The following is a 23,942-nucleotide window of genomic DNA, read 5'->3' on the forward strand; positions in this document are numbered from 1 at the left end:
AACAAAATGTTAACAATGCTTTTCTCAGGGTGTTGGCATAAACAATTACTTTTTTTTCTTCTTTGCATGTTTTGATATTTATAAATTTTCTACAATAGCATTTCTACTTTAACCAGAAAAAAATAGATCAATGAAAAGTATAATCTAACAGTTAAAATTACTATTATTATATACAGAAGAATACATTTTACCACTGGTAATGCCTTTGGCTATAGAGGAATGATGATTCACACAGAAAGATGTTTTATACCTAGTTAACTGGAAAAGCTTTGGGCAAAATCAGAACTACGGATCCTAGAAGCTGAAAACAGTGAAGATTTGATTGACATGAGGAAGAAAAGGTAAGATGAATGGAAGGTCTTCCAGACAGTGAGAACATCTCTTAGAGTGTGTAAGAACATGACGAATGTGAAAACAAGGCAAAGTGAGCCTTATATGAAAGTGAATAATAAATAAGAGATCAGGAAGTAAACTGGCCTTGAATCTGAAAGTAAGAGCAATGACAAAATTCTGTATTTTTGACATCAAAATTAAGGAACTCTGTTGGGAAATAAGTTTACGGAATGAGTAAAATGAACCTTAGAGTCAGACTGATTTCTACTTTGGGGGGCGGGGCTCTAAGTCATTAACATTGGGTCTGTTTTATTAACACTATACTTTTCCTTTACTTCCAAGAAAAAGCACATTTAATGCTTTTACTCTTCATAATTCTCTTGCTTAGTGAAATATTCATTGATTTTCTGAATCTGTAGCCCATCTGCTTGCAAAACACTCATTGACTTCATGGGACTAAATAATAAGTATTGGCTGACTTTAATGTACATACATGCAATAAAACTGTCAACTCAGTCATCTTCCTGGTATACCTGAGTATATAAGAAAACCATCATAAGTCAGGGAGGCAGCACTGTCTGAAAGGTGATGTACCTAATGGAAAGAGTATGGCCTTTGGCTTCAGAAAGTCAACAGTTCAAATCCTGGCCCTGTCACTTGTTACTTGTTAAATTTGATCAAATTAAAATTTTGAGCCTTATTTCCTTTTTTTAAGAATTTATTTATTTACTTTTGGCTGCGTTGGGTCTTCATTGCTGCACGTGGGCTTTCTCTAGTTGCGGTGAGCGGGGGGCTACTCTTCATTGCAGTATGCGGGCTTCCCCTTGTGGTGGCTTCTTTTGTTGAGAAGCATAGGCTCTAGGTATGTGGGCTTCTGTAGTTGTGGCACGCAGGCTCAGTAGTTGTGGCTCGTGGGCTCTAGAGCACAGGCTCAGTAGTTGTGGCGCATGGGCTTAGTTGCTCTGCGGCATGTGGGATCTTCCCGGACCAGGGCTTGAACCCGTGTCCCCTGCATTGGCAGGCAGATTCTTAACCACTGCATCACCAGGGAAGCCTTGAGCCTTATTTCTTTGACTTTAGACTGGGAACAATACATTTTCCTAATAAAAATTTTGTGAGGATTAAATGAAATATATGTAAGTTAAAGCATAAAGTGCCAGGCATACAACAAACTCTGAATAAATGGCAGCTATGATTAGCATTGTCTTCAGCTTACTCATGGTTTACTTTCCCAGCACAATGCAACTTAGAGTTCCAAGAACAAGATCAAATTTTAGTTTTCTTTGAATGAGTCAAGCTTTGGATTATTAATATGAGAATTATCTCATTTTTTGCTTAGATAGCAAATGGTTAGTTTACAGAACTAGATATGAAATAGACTCATCTTTTACATTCTCAAATCTTTCTCTGTCCAGGTCAATGATACTAGCTTTCTCTTTCACGTTGGGGCTGGTCAGAAACCCAAAGAAAGTAGCTGATGAACCTCAGAGACGCTGGATTTCTATTTCAGATAGATGGGATTACTCAGTAAGCTTTATACCCATGACCAACATTTGGGTCTTAAAGGCTTGAACTTAGCTACAATAGCTGTAGTTCTCCCTGAGGGAGATGAATTCTTTCCATCCATTCTGGAATCTTCACTGCTGCAATCTGAGGGGAGAGCCTCATATTCCAGCTAAGCTTGGGATTTTTGTGGTAGGTCTATTTGCACTTTCACTGGGCATAGAAGAGTGAAAGACTTGTTTGCTGGCAGTTACCCAGCTTTCATGGTGAGTTAACCAGTCCCATAAACTCCTCCTTTGCTTTGCTTTTAGTGGTCAAACAGCTTATTACATAGACCCTAGATAATATAAATATAGGACCACTGGTTATTTAGCCCAGAGAAGCACTACATATCCAAGCTGTATTTATTATTAAAACCCTATCTTGGATCCCACCTCTTCCATCATATCTTCTTCAAAATTCATAATTTATAATACTGAGATGAGTACATGCATGTATTTTTTTTCTGATGTTAATATTTATTTTGTATGTGTTGATTTTACCTCTATAAATAAACTTCAGAGAGTAGGGGCCATACTTTACACTCTCTTTATACTTCGTTGTGAACAGTTTTGGACATATTATAGACCCCCAATAAAATAAGTTAAATGATTTTTTTTAAAAGTTCTCCAAGGGCTTCCCTGGAGGTGCAGTGGTTGAGAATCTGCCTGCCAATGCAGAGGACACGGGTTCGAGCCCTGGTCTGGGAAGATCCCACATGCCGCGGAACAACTGGGCCCATGAGCCACAACTACTAAGCCTGCGCGTCTGGAGCCTGTGCTCTGCAACAAGAGAGGCCATGATAGTGAGAGGCCCGCGCACCGCTATGAAGAGTGGCCCCCGCTCGCCGCAACTAGAGAAAGCCCTCGCACAGAAACGAAGACTCAACACAGCCAATAAATAAATAAATAAATTTATTAAAAAAAAAAAAAAGTTCTCCAAACATCTAGTTGGTGAGACTAAAAAGTAAATTTAGCGTATATTTTTCTGTGATTTTAAAGTTTCCAGTGAATGTGAAAAGGTTCCATTTTAAATTAAATTTTCATTCTTGAAATGATGGGATCAGTGGGGTAGAGTAGGCAGGTAAGTGTATGAAAAGACTGACAGCAGAATGTAGATTTGATGCATGTTAAGATTTGCTAAATATTTTTGTTACTTGAAAGTTTTTCCTAAAAATCAGCCTTTATTTTTGAGTCTTCTTTATTTATTTCTTCAAATTATATATCAAAAATTTTACTCAGATACATGTTAATTGATCAGCCTCACTCAGAACATTCAGATGCAGATTTGGGGCTAGAACTCAAAACTGGGATACCAGCGATGTGTTTTTAACAATGATACTTTCCTGAAATGCTGGTTACAGAGAACAGACATTATCCATTCATGTTTCTTACATTACCATAGCAATCAAAGTTTATTTATAACATAGAGACTCCAGAAAAATTATACTGGAATATTTTAACATAAAACAATTTAAAATTTCTAAACTATTACACTGAAGCAACTGTCTTAATAGCTAATATTATCCCTTCCAACTATTACTTGTCTTACTTTCAATATTATAATTATGATATTATTCAGGATTATATTAAGAGCTGCTACATTTACTAGATATATTTTGAAAACAGGAACATGAAAGAAATGCACTGAAATTTGAGTAAGAATCATTATGGGGACTTGTATCTATTTTATTTATTTTTAAATTTGAAGATCTAATTAGCTTTATTAGGCAATTCATGAATCGGGCAATATCCCATGTAGCAACTAGAAGGGCACCCCCTAGTATCTATTGTTTTTATGAAAAATTTTCTCTTCCAATAAATAACCTACTGTTAATACCTATGCTTTAGAAGACACATCATTATGTCAACTTTGCCAAATTTTGCCTCTTTAAATGACTTTAACACTAAGTATCACTGTTGACTAAACATTATAATAGTGTGGTTAATTAAAACAAAATTCTAACTTCAGTTTAGGTCTTCTTATTAAAATTAATAGTCTCTAAATGGTTCAGCAGATAACTTGCTTAAACCTTATAATAGCATTTTCCTCATTTGGGTTATTAAAGTAAAAATATAGCCATAATCAATGATAATATTAGTGACAAATAACTAAATTAAGTAAAATAAACCATATCCCTATATATTTTTATCTTTAAAGTTATCTTTGGAAATAGGATAGTGATCAATTACATTTTGGAGGTGAGAAAACTAGGTCAGACAGCAGTTAAGGGCCACTTTTGGATTGAACCCAGGTTTTTGAGGGTTCTATAAACCATGCACTGGTGGTGTTTTCTTTTCTCTAATCTGTTACTTTTGGTCATGAAAGGAAAGAAGGGGATAGTAGATTTGAGAAATTGCTTTTGGTAATGGAGGAGGGGGAAATCCAGTGACTTGTTCTGACCAACAAGCACTATGGCTATGCTTCTTAGAAGGATGGATGCGAGTGGAAACGGACTATTGGCAAATCTACTGGAGAGATGAAGTCATTAGCCATATGTAGGCTCATTAAGCTCTAATGGTGATCATAATCATCAGTGATTTGGAAGAATGGTGTCTCCATTCCCTTGAAAGGCTTTTTGTTTTGTAGGTTCCTTTTAATTCTGCTTCCTGAAACTCTATGCCAATTGATGTTTGCATGTTTCTGAAATGGCGATGAACCTTCTAATTGATTCTCCCACTACACAGTGCACTGAGCTGGCAGGCGCCCCGCTGTCAGGTCACTTTCACGTCACACCACCTAGGGCTGGCCAGGGAGCCATTCAAAGAGCAATGGGATGCCAATTATTCTCCTTCCTGGCATTTACATGAAAGGTATAATATATCTCCTTTAGGAGAAGGGCTGCTAAAAGGGAATTGGGAGTTTGGTTCCCTTAATAATTCCCATAACCACTGAGTTCCTGGACTAAAGGAAAATTGAGAAACTGAAACAAATAAAATGAGGCGGTACAATAAAAGCATTTTAGTTAATCAGTAAATCTAGTGTTTAGTAGGTGTCACGCAATATTTTAAGTGCTTTACATCAACTCATTTGTTTATACTATGCCATAGCTTTTGGGAGTGAATACTATTATTTTTCTCACTTTGTAGATGAGAAAATTGAAGACCACAGTGTCATAGCTAATAAATGGCAGAACCACATCTGAGTTTAGGTTTGATCTAAAGCCTAGGCTTTTAGTCATGCTGCTATAGATGATAACAAAGATCCTCTCGAGTCTACCTTAGTATAGAATCAATAGCTTCTAGATATATACAATTATTTAACAAGCAGCAAAGCAAATGATGGTTGTAATTCATAGAAACAGAAATATGAGGCCATCCTCTATAAATCCTTTTATCCCACACATCCTCATCTGACACCACCTATGGTAGAAACAGCCTTCATGGGATGTTTTGTACATCTTCCTACTTCTATAGTGGAATGCATCCTAATAATTTCAAGTTTCATTTATGAAAATGACAGATCTAATTGCTCTCCAGTTGACTATGTGACTTGTGATGTCCTGGCATACTCCAGGGTAGGAGTCTCCTAAAATCATAAGTATACTGTTGTATGAAATTGAGGTAGGTAGCCAGCCTTAAGCAATATACAACAAATAGCCTGGCTCTGAAGAGAGGGAACTCACAGATGTACTGTATTCCTCCCTCAGCACTCCCCAGGATTATGAGTCTACCCTCTACTAAAAGATTACACAGGATCATAACTTAGAAACTCACCACAGAGTAATAAAGGATAACACATTTACACAATGCTAGAATTCACACTATAATTAAATCCATTATGTCTTATTTTGAAATTAATCATTTACCTTATGAATCTATGTAGGCTCCATACTCTTCAGAACTAGTTGTGAGGTTCAGAGTAAGTGGTCTGTGACCTAGAAGGAAGACAAACAAATTCACGGTTCAAATTCAGCATGAAAAGAACATCAGTAGGATTGAAGAGGATCCACATGTGTGTTAAATACTGTTTTGAGTCGGATTCAAATTATAAAGACATTTACCAGTTTGGAGGTTCAGAGAAGATAGAATTTAGATAACACAGAATATCAGTGTTTGTGCCCCTGTGCTTTAAATATCAGTTTAGACAAAAAAGTTAAAGAGTCTAAAATGATTCCTGGAACTGAACTGTGTAACTGAACCCAGGAGAGAGGAGCAGCCTGCCACCCACCTGGGGAAACGGGTTAATAAAAAGATCAATTGCACTCTTATCTTGTTAGTCATTAGACAGCCCATTGATACCACCTGCTTACTTTAAAAGTACAGGACCGCCATTGCAAAGCTGCCACATCTCCTCGGAACCCCCTTTCTTTCTGCTCTAGTGATAGGAGGGAGAAGGCCAAACTCTGACCCTTAGAAGCTAAGCATCTGTTCCTCTGTTAAACGCAGATGTGATGGCAAATCAGAAAGCAAGTCTTTTCCCAGGGGAAGGGATAGTGCGTGGTTTCCTCTTCGACAAATATACCAGAATATGAGGAGTTTGTAAAGTTAATACTATTGTGAACTCAAGAAACATTTTTAATGTAAAAAATAAAATGGCAAAAAAAGAGAAAAAGGCTCAGAGGATTTTCTTTCTTCTTCTGTCTTGAGGTAATTATATCTCTCAGATCTGAACTGGCTATATATTTAAAATACACAGATTATACAAATTTTTACTTGCTTTAATGGTCTGGGAGAACCACTGCCTGTTTTTCAGTTGTCAATATTCTTTTCCAAAAGCATAAGGAAAGGTTTACCTGTTTTACTTTAGTATCAGTTGCCAATGATTAATGGTTCAAAAGAAACATTATACACTTCCTAAAGCAAAATAAGCACCTGCTTACCATGGTGGACAGGGAAGAAACTTTTTTTTTTTTTTCAGTTGGTAATAGGATCTTTTTCCCCAGCAGTTATTGTCTGGTTCTCTTAGCTTCTGCAAACTCCAGCTATAAATGGGCCTCCCAACTTTTTTTTTTTTACCCCCGATACTACACTTAGCTAGGCATCAGATGTGCGATGGGAGGAATCCAGACCATCTAACCTTTGTAATGCTTAAGGATTTGTCTTGCCAATTTTTAAAATTCCTGGTTAACTAATAGACATGAGATTAACATAGAAATGGTGGACATTTGATTTTGTGAAATTTTGTGAAAGAGGGATATTTTCATCTGTAATAAAAAAAAATTTCTTAGGATGGATTAACATTGGCTATCAAACTATGCCATCTTAAGAGGACAAAGGTAATTGAGTAATTGTTAATATTTCTAGTAATGAACATAGCTATTGAACTAATAACGAGATCTCTACTTTTCTGATAGACATTTATATTTGAAAATGCAGGGTTTGAGGAATTTTCAATATTTTCTTGAGAGTTCAGGCACATGGTAAAAGTTTCAATGAACATCAAATATGACAATTTAGATGTTATAGAAATACAAATGAGTTCCTATATGTGTCTTTTACAAACAGAACATACACATTAACTTTGTGAATAAACCTAATGAGGTCAGCATTAACCAAGTGTGGTCAAATGTACAAAAGAAGTTATTTTTGCTAAAGTTCGAGAATGCCTTATCAGAATGTGACTTGATAGTCACCTTTGAATACTTTTTCTTACTGTTGAATAAAAATTCCTCTCCTCTTTGAAGAGAGTTACTCCTAGAGGAATATCTTCAAATTTTGAAGTCAGTTTCTCTGGTGAAATTTCCAAGTTCAAAATAATAGCATCTAAATAAACAAGTCAGATGTTTGAGTAACTCATTCCTTATGCAGTGGTGGTATTGTCACCAGCAAAGCTCACTGGGGTCCCCGGGAAAAATATGATGGGATCTTCTTGATAAGGTCTAACCTCTCCTTTGGGCTTAGTCTAGTTTCACTTGCCTGTAGGGGGCCTTGCACAGAGGCCTTGCACCAAACACGTCGGATTAGAGTTCCCAGAGCAGAACTGCAGTGTGCAGCTCAGTGGTCCTCCCGCAGAAGCGCCAAGCACAACACTGTAACTGAAGATGGCGGCGGCAGGCCGTGCGCAGAGACGCTGCGCCTGGCCCTGCCCTCTGGAGCCTGAGAAACACAGCTCCGCCTGCCCCGCCCGTCCTGCCAGAGCTCCGCCCCCTCCCCAGGATAGACCCGTATACAGCAGCCCGGCCCACGGCCTGTTAGAAAGAGTGTGTATCTAGAGCAGCAAGTTCGCACTTCTCCATTTTTTGATCAAAGCTAAAGCTTTCTTTGCTTCCAAACCGAACTCAGTCTTGGTCTCTTGGCAGGAGCGACACCAGGCAGGAGGACTCTTGTTGGCCCTGACTGGATAGGGTGGGTAGCAGTATCAGTATTAAAAAATGAAAGGTCAGAGGGCTTCCCTGGTGGTGCAGTGGTTGAGAGTCCGCCTGACGACGCGGGGGAACGCGGGTTTGTGCCCCGGTCCGGGAGGATCCCACATGCCGTGGAGCGGCTGGGCCCGTGAGCCATGGCTGCTGGGCCTGCGCGTCCGGAGCCTGTGCTCCACAACGGGAGAGGCCACAACAGTGAGAGGCCCGCGTACCGCAAAAAAAAAAAAAAAAAAATTAGGGGAGATACTAGAGCTAGAGATTCGGGTGTCCTTCCAATGGATGAGATAATTAAAGCTGTGGGATTGTCTATAATCATCAAAGGTAAGGGAGGAGGCGAGTCTCCATAGAAGTGGGCATCTAGGGAAGTGACATAATTAGGGGAACTGTAGCTAGAGTTAAAGCAAGTAGGAATAATATCAAACAGTTAAATACTGATGACTTTGTGATCAACACTGTTCTAAAAACTTTGCAGCGGGTAACTTACTTCATTTTCACAACCCCTAGGAAGTAGATTTTGTTATTAACCCTACTTCATAAATTAAAGAATGGAATTAGAGAGAGGTTGGTAAGGCCACACAGCTCATAGGTGGTAAAGATTCAAATCTAGAGAGCTTAGTCTCAGAGTCCCCTTCCTTAAACACTGTCCTGTAGCACCTCTCAGGTAGAATGAGTGATTTTGAAAAGAGGGTTGCTCTTATTAAAACAGAAACCCTACAGATTAAGTTTAAGTGGTTAGGTTAGCAAAGAGGACATCTACAGGCATAGGGCCAAACTTGAGAATGATAGCAACATGCAGGTGAAAGGGGGTTTTGGTACTAAACAAATGACTACATGCAAAATAATGTTGTTAAACTTTTGACAAGTGATTGGAAGGAAAGTTACAGGATTCAGTGGGAGTCTACAGCAAGGGGTCCTAACCTATTTTATGCGAGGTACGGGGGGTTGCTCTCAGGGAAGTCTACCTTGAGAAAGGGACATTTAAACTGAGACCTAAATCTGGGGTAGGAGTTAGCAGCACAAAGAAGGAAAAGGAAGGCACTCCAAATTCAAGGGCGCTTCAGCAGGAGGAACTTACAGGATTCCAGGAGTAAAGAAATTCAGGGCAAAGATAAGAAAAAAAAGGCCTTAAAGATTTTGAACTTTATCCTAAGAGTAATGGGAAGATATTGAAAGGTATTAAGCAGGAGAGAGAGAAATTAAGGCACAGAGAGTTCAAGTAAACTGCCCAGTATCACAGCTACTAGTTGACTGAGCCAAAAAGAAATCCAGCTCATCCCAGTTCCAAGGTTCTTCCTCTCTCAAAACTATATCACTGTCCAGACTGGGCTGCAAAATGTTTATCAACCAGCTCTCTGGGAAAAATTGATGATTTGCAGCATTTTCTGATGTAAATGGTATAAATACCATTGCCGATTTCCAACTACTAACAGGAAGCTATGGAAGCAGAGTTGGGGAGGAATGCTCCATATCATACCATTTTATGGTATTTCTAAACATTCAGAGACAATAGACCAATATATCCTCAAGAACACAAAAAATAATACAATGTACTACAATAATTAGGAAGTGATGAGTTCTGTGCATTTATTACCTTTGTTTTTAATATAATGTATTTAATTCAAAATTTATACAATTAATTTTTAATAGTGGCTTTCTGGGGAGACAAACAGCTTGCCAAATACCTGAAAATTTAATAATAAGATCTCCTGACCAGGTACAAGGTGACGCCAGCACACCACAGTTACCACCTCGAAGAGCCATTCGAGCCATTTCTTGGTGTATTTTTTTTATTTTCCTGCTTTTGTTTTGGGAGATGATTCCCGGCATCTTAGATAAAAGCTCACTCATGTCTTTGCACTTATCTCATTGTGTGGATCATTGTGCATATCCAGTGAAAATAATTTTTTTTTTTTTTTCCCAAACAGGCCAAGAGTAGAGGGAGAGTTTAGCTCCCGGGAGGCAGGGCTGTGCAATATCCTTCAAGGGGACACCTGGTGACAAATAGCAAACAATCCTGGCTAACCCCTCACCTTTGCTTCCAAATAGTTAGGGGAGCAAGTTTCTGATTTCAAATACAAATTTATAACTGTTAAACTGAAGCTAAACTTACAGTTTCTGTATCTATTACCATTCAGTTCTGTTATTGTCGTGCAGCCCCCTCTTTAGGAAAACCATTGGACCCTAAAATAAAATGCTCAGAAACATGTAGATGAAAAGCTCTCAGACTTTGGCAGTGTTACTTGAGTTGCTCTGGCCTCAGAAGGGACAATCATAATATTTTTCTGACTGTCTTCTCTTGATTTATAATTTGAATCTCCATAAATGATAATAGAGAGGGCAATTATCAAAGAGATGGAAGGGGCAATTATCATTAAATTGAAAACACATCACACATTCAACAGGATGAATGACGGAGCTAAAAACAGATTTTGTGGATCTTGCAACTGTTCCAAAAGAACTTAATGGAAGCAACCTCATCTCTCCCCACCTCCTCCAATTAACCAGATGACTTTGGTATATTTTCCTTTTTTTTCCTTGGATGTTAACACAAGGTCTGTTAATCTAATCTGCCTGAATACTGACACTACTTATGATATGTAAATTTATGAGACTAAACCAGTTGCTGTTTGCCTAGTGTGAAAAAAAGTTTTTCTTTTTTTGTAAAAACAGTAGAGAAAAATTAGTTCTCTTGTTTGTACATTTGTGATTCCAGGAGACTGCAGATACCCATCTCATCTGTTCTTAACCCTTGCAATGAATTTTTTAAAGTGAGGCAACATGGTATTTTCATTCATGAGGTTAAATAGTAGACTGGACATTGAAATTCCCATAAAGGGCTTTGGTTTGGTTGGATAAATTGAACACATTATGATCCAATCTCTAGGCATTAGTTATCACTCCTACAAATATAGAAGTAACAGGTAAATGTTTATGATCCTTTCATGGAGAATTCTTACCATTTGGATTTACTATTTTAAGGAGTGAAATTATAGACATTCTTTGGAAGGGATAAGATGTGAAAGGAGAAAAAGAATTACTTTTATCAGCACATATGAATAATAAAAATAACTGTGACATGAATGTCAATATCTGTCTATATGAAGCTTTATATAATCTGATCAAATCATATTCTGATAGGAAACACAAAGGGTTTCCCCCTTTTACATTAAGTGCCGTCCACAGAGCAGATAAGCTCTTGGTAATATACGGATCATGAAGAAACTAAATATGGAGTGATGGAAATGCTCCGATGAATTTAATTTATATTTATTTCAACTGGCTTCTGCTTTCCCCATGCTGGTTCTTGACAGAGCCAATCACCTACCATTGGTTAATTCTTAATCAGATTAGGTTTGTTTACTTGAGAACAAAGAACCATGAGATGATCCCAGCACAAGTGGCTATACTCTTAGTAACAGTTCAGACATTATGGTAATAGACAAAAATGTAAGGAAACACAGTTCAAAAGAAAGAAGGAAACAACACTAATATTTACTAAACACCTATTATTTGTCAGATACATTAAATACATGTAACTTTAATGTTGCCACTGTCTGACATCAAACCTGTTAGTGAGTCTGGTATTCATATGTCCTCCCCAGCCCAAGGACAAATGAATTTAATTTTACTATGTTATACTCTGTGACTTCCACAAATACATTCTCCTTCACGCTGGAGCCCCGAGCTGTGTCTGCCATGTGCCCATTCTGGTGCTTTGTTGCTTGGAGAACAGACTATATGCTGTACTGTCTAGCTGCCAGCAATATACAACATTAGTGCTGAATATTTTCCTTTTAAAGACATATGATTCTCTATTGCATCATTCTTTTCTCTAGCTTTCATCTTCCACATGTCCTAGAGCAGTCTTTCAATGTAAGAAATATTTGACAACTCCTAAACAAGAAAACAGACACAATTTCTGTCCAATTTACCCAGTATGAATTTATATAAGTATATGTGTGTGTAAGTATATGTGTGTGTACCTATAAATTGCCCATCTTGAATTGATTACACATACAAATATCTGTTTTGAGGAAGTAAATTCTTAGGTTTATCATAATTCATCTTGGTCAATAAATTTATTTTGAAATACTAAGAGCTCTATAAAACAAGATGAAATGTTTTTTCTTTAAAATTCCCCAAAGTTCTGAGTGCTCTGAATTTGTTGAACTCTCAGCAATCATCATCTGTTGATTAAGTAATTTACTTTTGGGTATCCTCAAGGAGGGGGTGGAGCTGGGGAAATTCCCCTTGAATTCTAGGAAGTTGTTCTTTGGACATGATGTTTACTTCCTTTGATGTCACAATTTCTCTTGATAAATGTAAACATTTATTTTTAACATGGTTGTTAAAACTTATTCAATATTCTGTTTCAGTTCCTGTGCCAAATACTGGTGGAGTAGAAAGGTCAATTTATGGATCAATGTGCTCACAGTTTGAATGTTGAGTTAGTAGAAAGTGAACTTAATATTATTTTAATATTTTTAATGTGCTTGAAACATAAGAAGTGTTTTTGAAAAATAAAAATCGCAAAGCTATCCACTCTAGTATAAAGTATAACAAAATTCATGTCAGTAAAGTTTCTGTGTCATTATTATTTTTAGGGATTGGTAACTTTTTATCAATTATACCTAGTCTTTTTGTTGAAACCCTTTGTCAGCTATATATAATTTTCACAGAAATCCCATGAGGTATGCCTTGTTGTCTGATTTTACAACTCAGAGAAGTTAAAAAACTTTTCATGTCAGGCAGCAAGCAAACAGCAGAGTGGGGAGTTAGAGCCAGAGCTCTCAGGTTCTAAGGCCTGTGGATGGAAAAATGCAGTTTTCTAATTGTGCCAATTGTGGACAGCTATTCTAGAGGCAAAGTTGTCCTTGTTCGTGTATTTTGTACTTCCTAGGACAGTTTTAGTTAAAAACTGCTACAGATAAAAGATGATATTGATCTTAATTTTTAAAAATAAATCAGAATGTCGAACTCTGCTCATAATCCTTCCCCAGCTCCAAGTGAACTCCCGTTTGTCACAACCAAACACCTTAAATGTTTGTTTCCTCCAATTCTATATCCACTAGGCGTTCATTCACTTTTCATTCTTTCACTCAACAAATATTTATGGTACTTTCATTATATACCAGACATTTTTCTAGGCCCTGAAAAAACATGAAGTCCCTATGGTTGTGAAGTTTATACTTGGATGGGAGAGAGAGAAAATAAGCACATACATGCAAACATAATTACAAGTAAGGTCAAATAATGATATATGCAATGAGGAAAAATAAAATGGGATAGGACTTAGAAAATAATAATAACTAACTTTTATTGAAAACAGTGTCAGACACTGGTCTAAGCACATTACGTGGATTAATTCATTTAATACTCACAAAACTCTAATTCATTTAATTCTCACAATTAATTGGTAGATATTGTATTTGTGGTGGATTGGAGATGGAAGCAAATGATTAACTATTCCTCGAACTGAGAGGTGGACTTGAAGTCCTCTCCCTTTGAATCTGATCTGGCCTTAGTGACTTACTTGATGAATAGAAAGAGGCAGAAGAGACAATAGCTTGGGTCTGAGCCTAGCTTGTAAGTTGACTGGCAACTTCTGCCTTGTTCTCTCAGAGCCCTGCTCTGCCATGTAAGAAGTCAGGCTAAGGCTTCCATGCTGTGACAAAGCCCAAGCCGCAAGGAGAGGTCAGGTGTAAATTGAGACCCATGAGAGTTCCCAGCCTGCGATCAGCATGGGAATGAAACAGCCCCTGAATCCTTCAAATGACTCCAGTTGCTATCTGATTGCACCAGGATGACAATCCCCAAGTGAGAACCACCTAATGGAGCCTAGTCCATCCATGGAAAAGTGAGATATAATAATAAATAGTTGTTTTGAACTACCGAGTTTTGGGGTGCTTTGTTATGCAGCAATGAATAATTGGAACAATTATCATCTTCCTTTTATAGAAGAGTAACCAAGGGAAAGAAGTGTTAAGCAATTTTTTGGCCAAATCGTAGAATCTGAATTCAAACCCAGGCAGACTGACCCCCAAGCACCATTTAAAATTCTACCCTTCACAGCCCTACCCTTAGACTGAGATCTGCATTCCCAGGGTACCCCTGATGAAATTTGGTAATTGCCCATTAGTTGACATTTCATTTTCTCCACTGAACCACAGTGGTTAAAACTCAGGGCACACTGCCATGGGAATATGATTGCCCAGCTGGTGTGCTTGTGCAAAGGAACCTTGTGGTGTCCTTTGCCCCAGAAGTATTATGTCGTCTATGATCTTTTGTGGATTGGAATCTTAAGAAAATATAAGGAGGATATGGAGAAGATTGACCTTGTGCTAATCTATAATCCTTTCATTGTGTTGTAAAATTATGAGAATTATTCAAGTAAAAATAAGAAATTGCATGGTATTTTGATTAAAGAAAAGGAGCATGAGGTAATTTGGTTAAATTAAAGGGCAAATAGTGGTCACCAAATCAAATTTCTTGGCATACAAATATGTCACATCCCTTGTCTAATACACAGAACTGATATTTGGATGGGAAAGGAATAAACGGATGTCTGTAGCATGATAGCATTAACCAGCTAGTCGCTGAGCCAGATGTTCCTTCCTCAGCAAGGAAGGACAGATAAAAGTACAATGTGCCAAGCAAGTCCACAGTACAAGTTTCCAAAGACGTTTTTCCTTAGGGTATTTACAGTTTAGTTTAGCTGTTTCCATTCTGAAGACTTTGTATACACAACAATAGAACAGCTCTTAATAGCTCAAAGGAAAGAACTTTATAGATGCTGCTGCAAATGTTCCCCCCTCAAGTGTTCCAGGGGAAACTCCTGGTACTCTTGAAACTTTCCTGTCAGACTATGACACAATCCAGTGCCTTTTCCAAGCAGGAAATATGATGTTCCAAAGACAACTTGACTTCCTGTTTGAAAATGGGGGTGGGAGGGTGAGGTGAGGGGACAAAACAGTCACGGTCTAAGTATACTTGATTCATAGACCCACTCACAAATACAAACAAGTTAATTTTGTTAAGAACACATGCTAACATTTCACTTCAGACAAAATCCCAATCATTTATTCTCCTCTGGAGTACTTCTTATGCATCCTTGAGTTTTTAGAAGTTCAAGTGCTGCATAAAAAATCAACATAATTACAGAAAGCAGTCCTCAAACAAGAATATCCTGTTTTGTTTCCTGCATACTCACTGGGGTGGCTCATCTGAATCCTTGACAACATCCAACTCCAAGAAGAAAACATCAAGACTGCTTACTGATCTTGATTTTTACATACAGCTCGTCAGCAGTAGGGCTGCTGTAAGCCAATGTGTAAGCCGACAATCACCCTATTGTTTACTTTCCCGTCAGAAAAGCGATGCTGCTCTTCTTTACCATGTATGGTCTCTATAATCCTAACAGTCATGTTCACTCAGTAGTAAGCCCAAATATATGTTTCCCAGAGGAGTTTAAAATACATGAGATAGATTAGCATCTCTGTGGCTTGATGCAATCTGTGACAGATTCAACAGTAATAAACATCTTCGAGTGTGGTCAGTATTAAATTATTTGCTGAAGACCAATTTTGTTCCTGAGGTAGAAAAGAAATTAGCAATAACTTTTGGGTAGTAAATACACTGGCTGAGAGAATATTACAACAGTCCTGAATCTCTTGCCCTCTCGGCATTTCATTCTGTGTTAAGAGAGGAAAAAAGCCCAATTGTGTGCTGATGAATTAGAAAACTTCATGGACATTCAAGAAATACACATGCCACTACAAATTAACCATTAACACCGCAAGGTATTCATCCTTCCTGTCAGATTCTGTGGGAAGTATGCCTTATTAGCACTGAAGCCCAAAGAAGTAATATATCAGTCCACATTCACTTATCCTAAAAAAAAAAAAAAAAAAAAAGGCAATCTCAGTTCTGGAAAAATAGTGTTTTTCTTCCCATCCTGATTTCATTCCTAAAGCTGAAAATCACCAAATGAAATCCCATTTCTTCTCGGCTTCCACTTTGCCTCGGTGTTTACTATGGGATGCGGTTTTGCATTTTAAATCAGTTCCATCATAACCCTTAAAGTGATCACAAGGCTGCTAATTCTTGGTCTCCAGTTTCCAGCCCTCCCCGACTTTGCAACTTTGAATTTGAATAGGACCAGAAGCCTCTCTGGGGGCCACATTTGTGGCCCTCGAGAAGCAGCCTCTCTACTGCTTTCAGCTGGGTTCCTGGCATGTTTCATGGGGATTTGTGGTGAGTGGCAGCTCTGGAATCACTTTTCATTCTGTCAGGTTGTGGTTAGGCTTAGTGTAGTTTCTTTGTTATACTGGCCACTACTAGTCAATTCCCTTGAAAATATCTGGTTTTCTCTTTTTCCCTTAAAGAAAAAAAAAGGCAGCTCCAGACTCCCTACCTTTTCCCCCAAACAGAAACACATAACAAACACGATATCCCTTGGAAGTTCTAGGGGGAGACCGAGAAGGGGGAGAGGACCAGATTTTTCTCAACATCCCAATTTAATTTTGATGTCAGACTATAAAAGATCTTGGGAGAGCCCAACTTCCTGTACCTGTTCTGTGGGGAATGCTGTTTTATTAAAGAATCAGGGACAAATTTTAGTACCACTTTTTCATGTTAAAACAAAATAAAATCAACCAAACATATAAAATGTGGACTTTTGGAGCACAGTGTTTCTTTTCCTTTCCGAATAAACCTGGGAAATAAGAAGTAAGTACCAAAACTAGTAAAACAAATCAAACAAATGCTTAGAAGCGGGTTAAAATGGGGTTCTCCACAGACACAGGGGGGTTGGCACTTTCAGCACATATCCTCTTAAGCCAGGGCTGAACCACTTTATATTTCATGAATTAGTTTGGGGGGAAAAAAGAGAACAACATAAGGGGGCCAACGTCTTATATTGCCAAGTTACGCTATTAAAAAAAAAATCCCAACTAACATTGAAATCTGACATCATGTTAACATCAGTAGGGGGTAGGAGGAAGGAGGAAAGCCATAATCTTAGAATACAAGACAGGTATTTCAAGAATGAAGAACTGGCAACTTGTACACCGACATGCCACAAAGGTCTTCAGAAACAGCCAGTTCCTGAAACAGGCCAAACCCCTTCCCACTGTACTGCCTTCACACCAACCGTTCCTCTGATTGGAAGTCTATTCCCTGGGACACTGGCAGAGCTCTCCACTCAGATCCAACCATGAGGTGCAGGGTTTCTCTAACCACAGGGTTGAAAGCCCCTTTCCTAGACCCCATGCTGGCAAACCCTCTCTTTTCCCACTTGCATTCCTCTCCATTCGCATTCCTCTCCATTTCCTTACCAGGCTGTAATTTCTGTCCAGTACTCCTTACTACCTGACTATATATTATTTGTTTGCTTGCTATTTATCTTCCCCATTAAAATATAAAATCTATGAGGTCATGGGTTTCATATCCTTTGTTCACTTCTTTTTCTCCACTACCCCAAACATTGCCTGGTACATGTGAGGTACTCAATACAGGTTTGCTTTATTTGTATTTGTGTGTAATTGCATAGTCCTTATTTTTCTCATTTTATTGTGGACAAGGAAAAACGTCCACAGTGCCTGCGCTGTTTGGTATATGGAAACCACCGTTTTAAGAAAGAGACTGAAGAATCCCTCAGGCATAGATCAGGGCACAACCTAAGGAAGAAGACATTTGGTGCAGGCATTCTTTACTGCGTCCGATTTTGAATAGCAGGAGTGAGAGTTCCGTTTCTTAGGACTGGTGGCAACAAACTGATAACAGGCTGAGGTCTGGCCAGACTACGTACTGATTTAAGAATAAGGAATATTTCTAATAACACAGACTTAGGCTGCATTTGTACCCTCTTCCTCCCTCCCGAAATTACTGTTATGTAGATTAGGTATGGCTCCTTAGTACCTCTTAAATTGTGCATGCATTTTTTTAAAAAACAAGAGAATGTTTACCTACTATAAGAGTACAAATACCTATTAGATTAAAAAAAAAAAGAAAGTAAAGAAGCAGCAGCCTTCAGGAAGCCCCTTACACCTGGTTTTGAAATGCATTATGGATAGTTCACAAATACAGATAGTAGGTTTCAAAAGTGTATGTTCCAAATTTTTGTGCCATTTGTGGTCCTGGGTAGGTGGCTCAGGTTTTTTTCTGAAAAATATCTCTTAGAGGCATGTGGTGCTCATTTTGGCACAGACTTTTTCCTCTTAAAAAATAGAGAATGGGCTTCCCTGGTGGCGCAGTGGTTAAGAGTCCGTCTGCAAATGCAGGGGACACGGGTTCGTGCCCCGGTCCGGGAAGATTCCACATGCCATGGAGCGGCTAGGCCCGTGAGCCATGGCCGCTGAGCCTGCGCGTCCAGAGCCTGTGCTCTGCAACGGGAGAGGCCACAACAGTGAGAGGTCCACTTACCGCAAAAAAAAAAAAGAAAAAAAAAAAAAGAAAATAGAGAATGAGCCCAAATGTACCTAATGCAAGTTTGCACAGACTTTTCTTTTTTGTTTTTTAATTTGGGTCCGATATCTGCTCTAGCTGCAACACTTCTGAGTAGGAGTAACACGTAGTAATAAAACGGTATACAAATACGTGAGATCTGGCAGTTAGTGAAGAAAATGACAGTTTAGAGTACTTGTGTGTGTTTGTGTGATGTACATACATGGTAGGGTCCATGTATGTTGGTTATTATAATGATGATGAAATTAATGGAAACTGTAAAAATGTAGATCACTTGAAGTTCCCTTCATTTTCTCTTTCTGTCTTTCTCTCTCACTCTGTCATTCTTTTATGCTACAGAATGGAATGGAGCTGGGGGAATCTAGAAAGCCTCTGCTGATTAATCCATCATACTTTGACAACTGAATTCCCAGAAACAGAGTATTAGACTTTCACACAAAGTGACGTTTTGACTGGAATCTTTCAAGGTCAAGCCTGTGAGGTTCGGAGAGGAGGACCACCCCATGGTGGGTCCTCAACTAATGGTAGCTTCTAGGGTAGTTTCTATTTATTGCCCTCATTAAGAAACCAAGGATTTCAATTTCCAACCAGCCAGTTCTACCATCTCAATACTATCTCAACCGTTATGTCATAGAATGTTTCGTAAGAAATAAAGACTGACAGCCGTCGTGTAGACTTTTACACTGAAGGGGCAGAATAAAAATGTTAAGTGGTTTTAAAAAAATCAGGAAAGTGAGATTTTGGGGCCATCACCCAGCCGATAAACTTGTCTTATTTTAGATTGTACATCATAAAGATTAAAAATAAAACCCAAGCTTAACTACATTGATATTTGAAATAAGAACATTCATTTACTTTTCAAAACTGCCCCAGCACAATGACAGAGGCAGTTATTTTTGGTAAAAGTGGATTGTGGACAGAGTAGCTGGCGAAAATGCTTGTAAGTATTCATGTTAGGACAAAAACCTTCCTGGCACTGAGAAATCTCAATTGGTTTTTCAGCTGCACTGTGGTTTATTGTGTTCTTTAAATCAGCTCTAAGACTACACTACATACCATTGTGTCTGTTAGAAAATCATTATGGTGCAATTAAAAGCAATGTTGTTTCACATACAAACATGGAATTTTCCTCCGTGTCTGATGGCTGCGCACTTCCTTCGTGCCTCTTGTGATTTGTACACTTGTGATGGTCAAGAGATACAGCTGTCGGGAAAACACTCAACAGGTGGCAGTTGCGAGGTGATGCTTCATCCTTTTTTGGATGCTCTCTGACACCTGAGCGCGGGACTTCCTTAAATGCTGGTGTGCAGCTGACTGTTTTGAAGAAACATGGGTCTGGAATGTTCAGTGACAAAATTCATCTTGCCCCAAGAATGAAGAGAAATTGAAATGTCCTTATGATATGAAATGTGCAATATAATAGTAAAAGGTATTGTCCTTGGAAACTTTTTAACTATTCCAATTAAGAATGGCTATGAAGAGAGCCTGAAGCATTGGTAGATACATAGATCTCTTTCTTCAGGAGGAGAACGAGGCAAGATCAATCAGTTCTTTCATTTTTGTAAAGCTCTTTAAATATTGGCTTTATATATGTTTAAAAAAGAGCAATTTAACCTTGGCTTCAGTAATGACATGACTTGTTGAATGACATAGTCGCAGATGCAATTAATCTAAGTGGTTTAAGAATTAATTAAGTGGTTTCTTTTTACATTTTAGGTAGCATTTTAACATGAAGCACTTAAGCTTCTATCTTTATTACTTATACAATACGTATGCGTGTATAACATTATTATGAGAATAAGAAAATAAGAGGAAGTTGATCGACAAAGATACAGAACTATGTGCCGCACAATGCTTGTAATTGTGCTAGATCTTTCAGTATTCAGAATCTGAGTTACTGATTCTGTATGACTGACATGTTTCTTCCTCTCAAGTTTATACAAACCCTTTCAGGTTCTAGAGTCTTATTTCTGCCCAGTGAACATTCTGAGCTATCTGTATGTATACATTTTAACACGATGACAAGACAGTGTTGAATAATAGGCATATGTTCTGCTTCTGTGTTCTAGAGAGTATTCTGAGCATACCTGCCTGCCGGCTCAATCCCCCCTCCAATGCTGCTAAATAATATCTGGCTATCTTTAGTTTGACCTGAATATGAGTATAGGCCTATAAAATCTCAAAAGCAGCCAACATGGGGATAACCATGTCCTATAGCATTAAGTTTAATTTTGTCAAAATTGTTGTCTTTTCTTTTTGTGTTACAAAATCATGTCCAGCAGTTCACAAAGATTTATATTTCTTCTCAAACATGACACTCTGACATTTTCTGTTTGTCTATTCATGTCCCAGAAGAGGTAACCACATGCTATATATGTTTTCTGTTAATATATTTGCAAGTTGGTCTTGCTGGTTGGTCTCAGAAAGATTTCCAGTGGATAAAACATGTGGAATGAAAAGCTGTAAAAAGAAGTCTTTTTAGTAAATGCATAGCAGGTCAGGGAACAGGGGCAGAGGTTGTAGGAAACATGATAAACTACATAGTATAGCTTTGAAACACATTGTATATGTTTTGCAACAAAAATAACATTTCACTTATTCTAAAACTTTAATATATGCCAGGTATTATCATAAGTATTTTACATCTTTTATTTTATTCTCGCACATATGTGAGATTGGCGTTATTATTCCCATTATACTAATGAGAAAACTGTGGCACAGAGCTGATAAATAATTTGCATAAGGTCCTGCAATAAGATGGTCTTTCAGGTCCTTATAATTTCTTACAAGAGTATACTTGTTTCTTCCCTAAACAAAATACAATTCTGTGCACGTAAGATATTCCATGATATTCCTATTGGATGTAGGTGCTAATTAATAAAGCAATGAAAAAATAGATCTATTTTTATAATAAAATGTATCTATATAGCTTTTAATATGGTTTCTATAAAAAAGTTTGATGGATATAAAAATGTGTGTTCTTTTGAAGGATTCAGACTTTTTTTTTTTTTTTGGCCACATCACACTACTTGCGGGATCTTAGCTCCCCAACCAGGGACTAAACTCTGGCCAGCGCAGTGAAAGCGTCGAGCCCTAACCACTAGATCACCAGGGAATGCCCAGATATTTTTATAAGTTGAGTATTGGTAATTTTCCCTCAAAATTTAATTTGTTTTCTGATTGATATAAAGACAATTTCATGACATCCTTCAATAGAAATTAAAATATAGTCCTTCCTTTCATCTGTTGAGTGAAATAAGTCTGTAAGTAAGATTACTGTACTAAGTAAATTTTAGAGACCCTCTCTCTTTCTATTGTCTATAGAAGGTAATATGTTCCCAGTTGAGCCAAGTGTGGGAATGACCTGACAGGACACATTTTCAAAATAAGTGTACCATAAAAATGATTGGTAGAACACATTCTATGCAATTAAACTTTATGTTTTCTCCCCAGATTTTGAAAGTAGCAACCTCTGTTGTCTTACACCAAAGAAAGATGTCTAATTGTATACCTAAAAGTGAATCCTAGATTTTCATTTGTCTTTTATTCCAGTACTATATAATCAGGGGAGGGGAAAAATATGTTAGTTGAGATGCTCTACAGTTACCTCCAGTATCTTGCCACAATACTGGCTTCTAGTGTGACACTGGAATGAAAGCTCAAATACTTATGTGGACAAGACAAACCCACAGTGGAGCAAAGCACCATGAAAGCACATGCAGCAATGAAGACAAAGAAAGACCATTGTCTTATAGTAACTGCTTAAAGTTGTGAATATATTACTATGAATCTAAGCCATGATGAGAGTGGGATATTATAGTTATAATTGCTATTTGAGATTCTTCTCCTGCCTACTTCAAATAGATAAGAAGAGTCTAATTTTTTCAACAGTTCTGAAGCCTTATTTTATGGTATCCATTATTGTACAATTTTAGATTTGAACCAGTATGAGCTTTATCTCTAGTTATGATGTTCACATCCCCATAAGTAAGAGGAGAATCAATAGTAAAAGGAAACCAGCAAATTGTAGTCTTTGCAATAAATCTAAGGTATTAGGCGGGCATAATTTAAACAGCTGTTTTTCTTTTCCTGAAGAATAAACACATAATAGGAGGAAAAATGAGGCTCTAAAGGGATTACACATTCCTAAATATTTTATAGCTGGGTTAAATGCAATGTTGTGCTTTAGTTCCACCACTGAATATTTGCTGATGATCATTTACTCACCAACTGAAAACCCAAAAGATGTTATTTGAGGTTTTTGGTGTGGTTTCAGCTTCAGATCTTCTGTCAGGGTTTCACTGTGTGATTGGAAAGAGCAACTCTTTGCATGTAAGAATACAGATGCGGGTGATTTAAGCAGGGAAACGTACCATCGTGTTTTGACTCAGCTGATACTTAATGATTTACCATTTAATGTAGTTCATCTTTCATAACCCTGAGTTCAAACAGAAGCACCTGCTATTAGGGATGCAATAGTATTGAACTTCCCACCAATGACCTAGGAGAGCTTTTTTGTAGTTTTAGATACTGGACCCACCTGGCCTTTCCCTTAACCATGACAACTGAAGGAGAGAAACAGTTTACTTCCCATCCATGGAGACCTGGACAGAATGTATAATTATGCCAGATAAAGATTTTCAAATCAAAACTCCTTGGGTTAACATCACTCTGCTGCATTGGAAGACAAAACAATGCACTTTATCTCATTGCCAAAACAACAATGAGAAAACTCAGAAAGCATATGAAAAATCATGCTGAGCTGAAATCAGTTATAAGGGTAGGTGTGTCCCTGGTTTCAAACTTGGAAGGTAAACTCATTTTCTTATAATTTCAATTTGCTTTTATTAGTGTGGAAGCTTTTTGGTAAGGCATCTGAAAAGGCCTCCTCTCCCTGATTTTAGAAAATATCTAGGTAGGTAGAGATATAGATATTTAGATAGGTGGATGGATTGTTAGATAGAAAGATGATAGATAGATAGATAAAGTATTTTTTAAAAAAACTAAAGCATAAGAGATAGACATCTAATGAGATTGAAGCCTTTTGGAAGAAGATCCAATATGCTGATGAGAATTATGGTATTAATATTATCAAATAGAATGGTTTAAATACATTTTTTCTCTCCAAAGCTTTGTTTAATTTAATAATCTGTTTTCACTTTGGCATCATTGGTAAGCAGTTGAAAAAGCAGGTTATAGGCTAGGTAGCTTCTCTTTTCTGTCTTTTTCCCCGCCTTGTTTGGGTAAAATTCAAACATCTGTAAATTAGGATTTACAAGGAAGGAAGAGGATTATAAAC

Source organism: Leucopleurus acutus (assembly GCF_964270905.1).
Source record: "Leucopleurus acutus genome assembly, chromosome: 2".
Classification (NCBI taxonomy): Eukaryota; Metazoa; Chordata; class Mammalia; order Artiodactyla; family Delphinidae; genus Leucopleurus; species Leucopleurus acutus.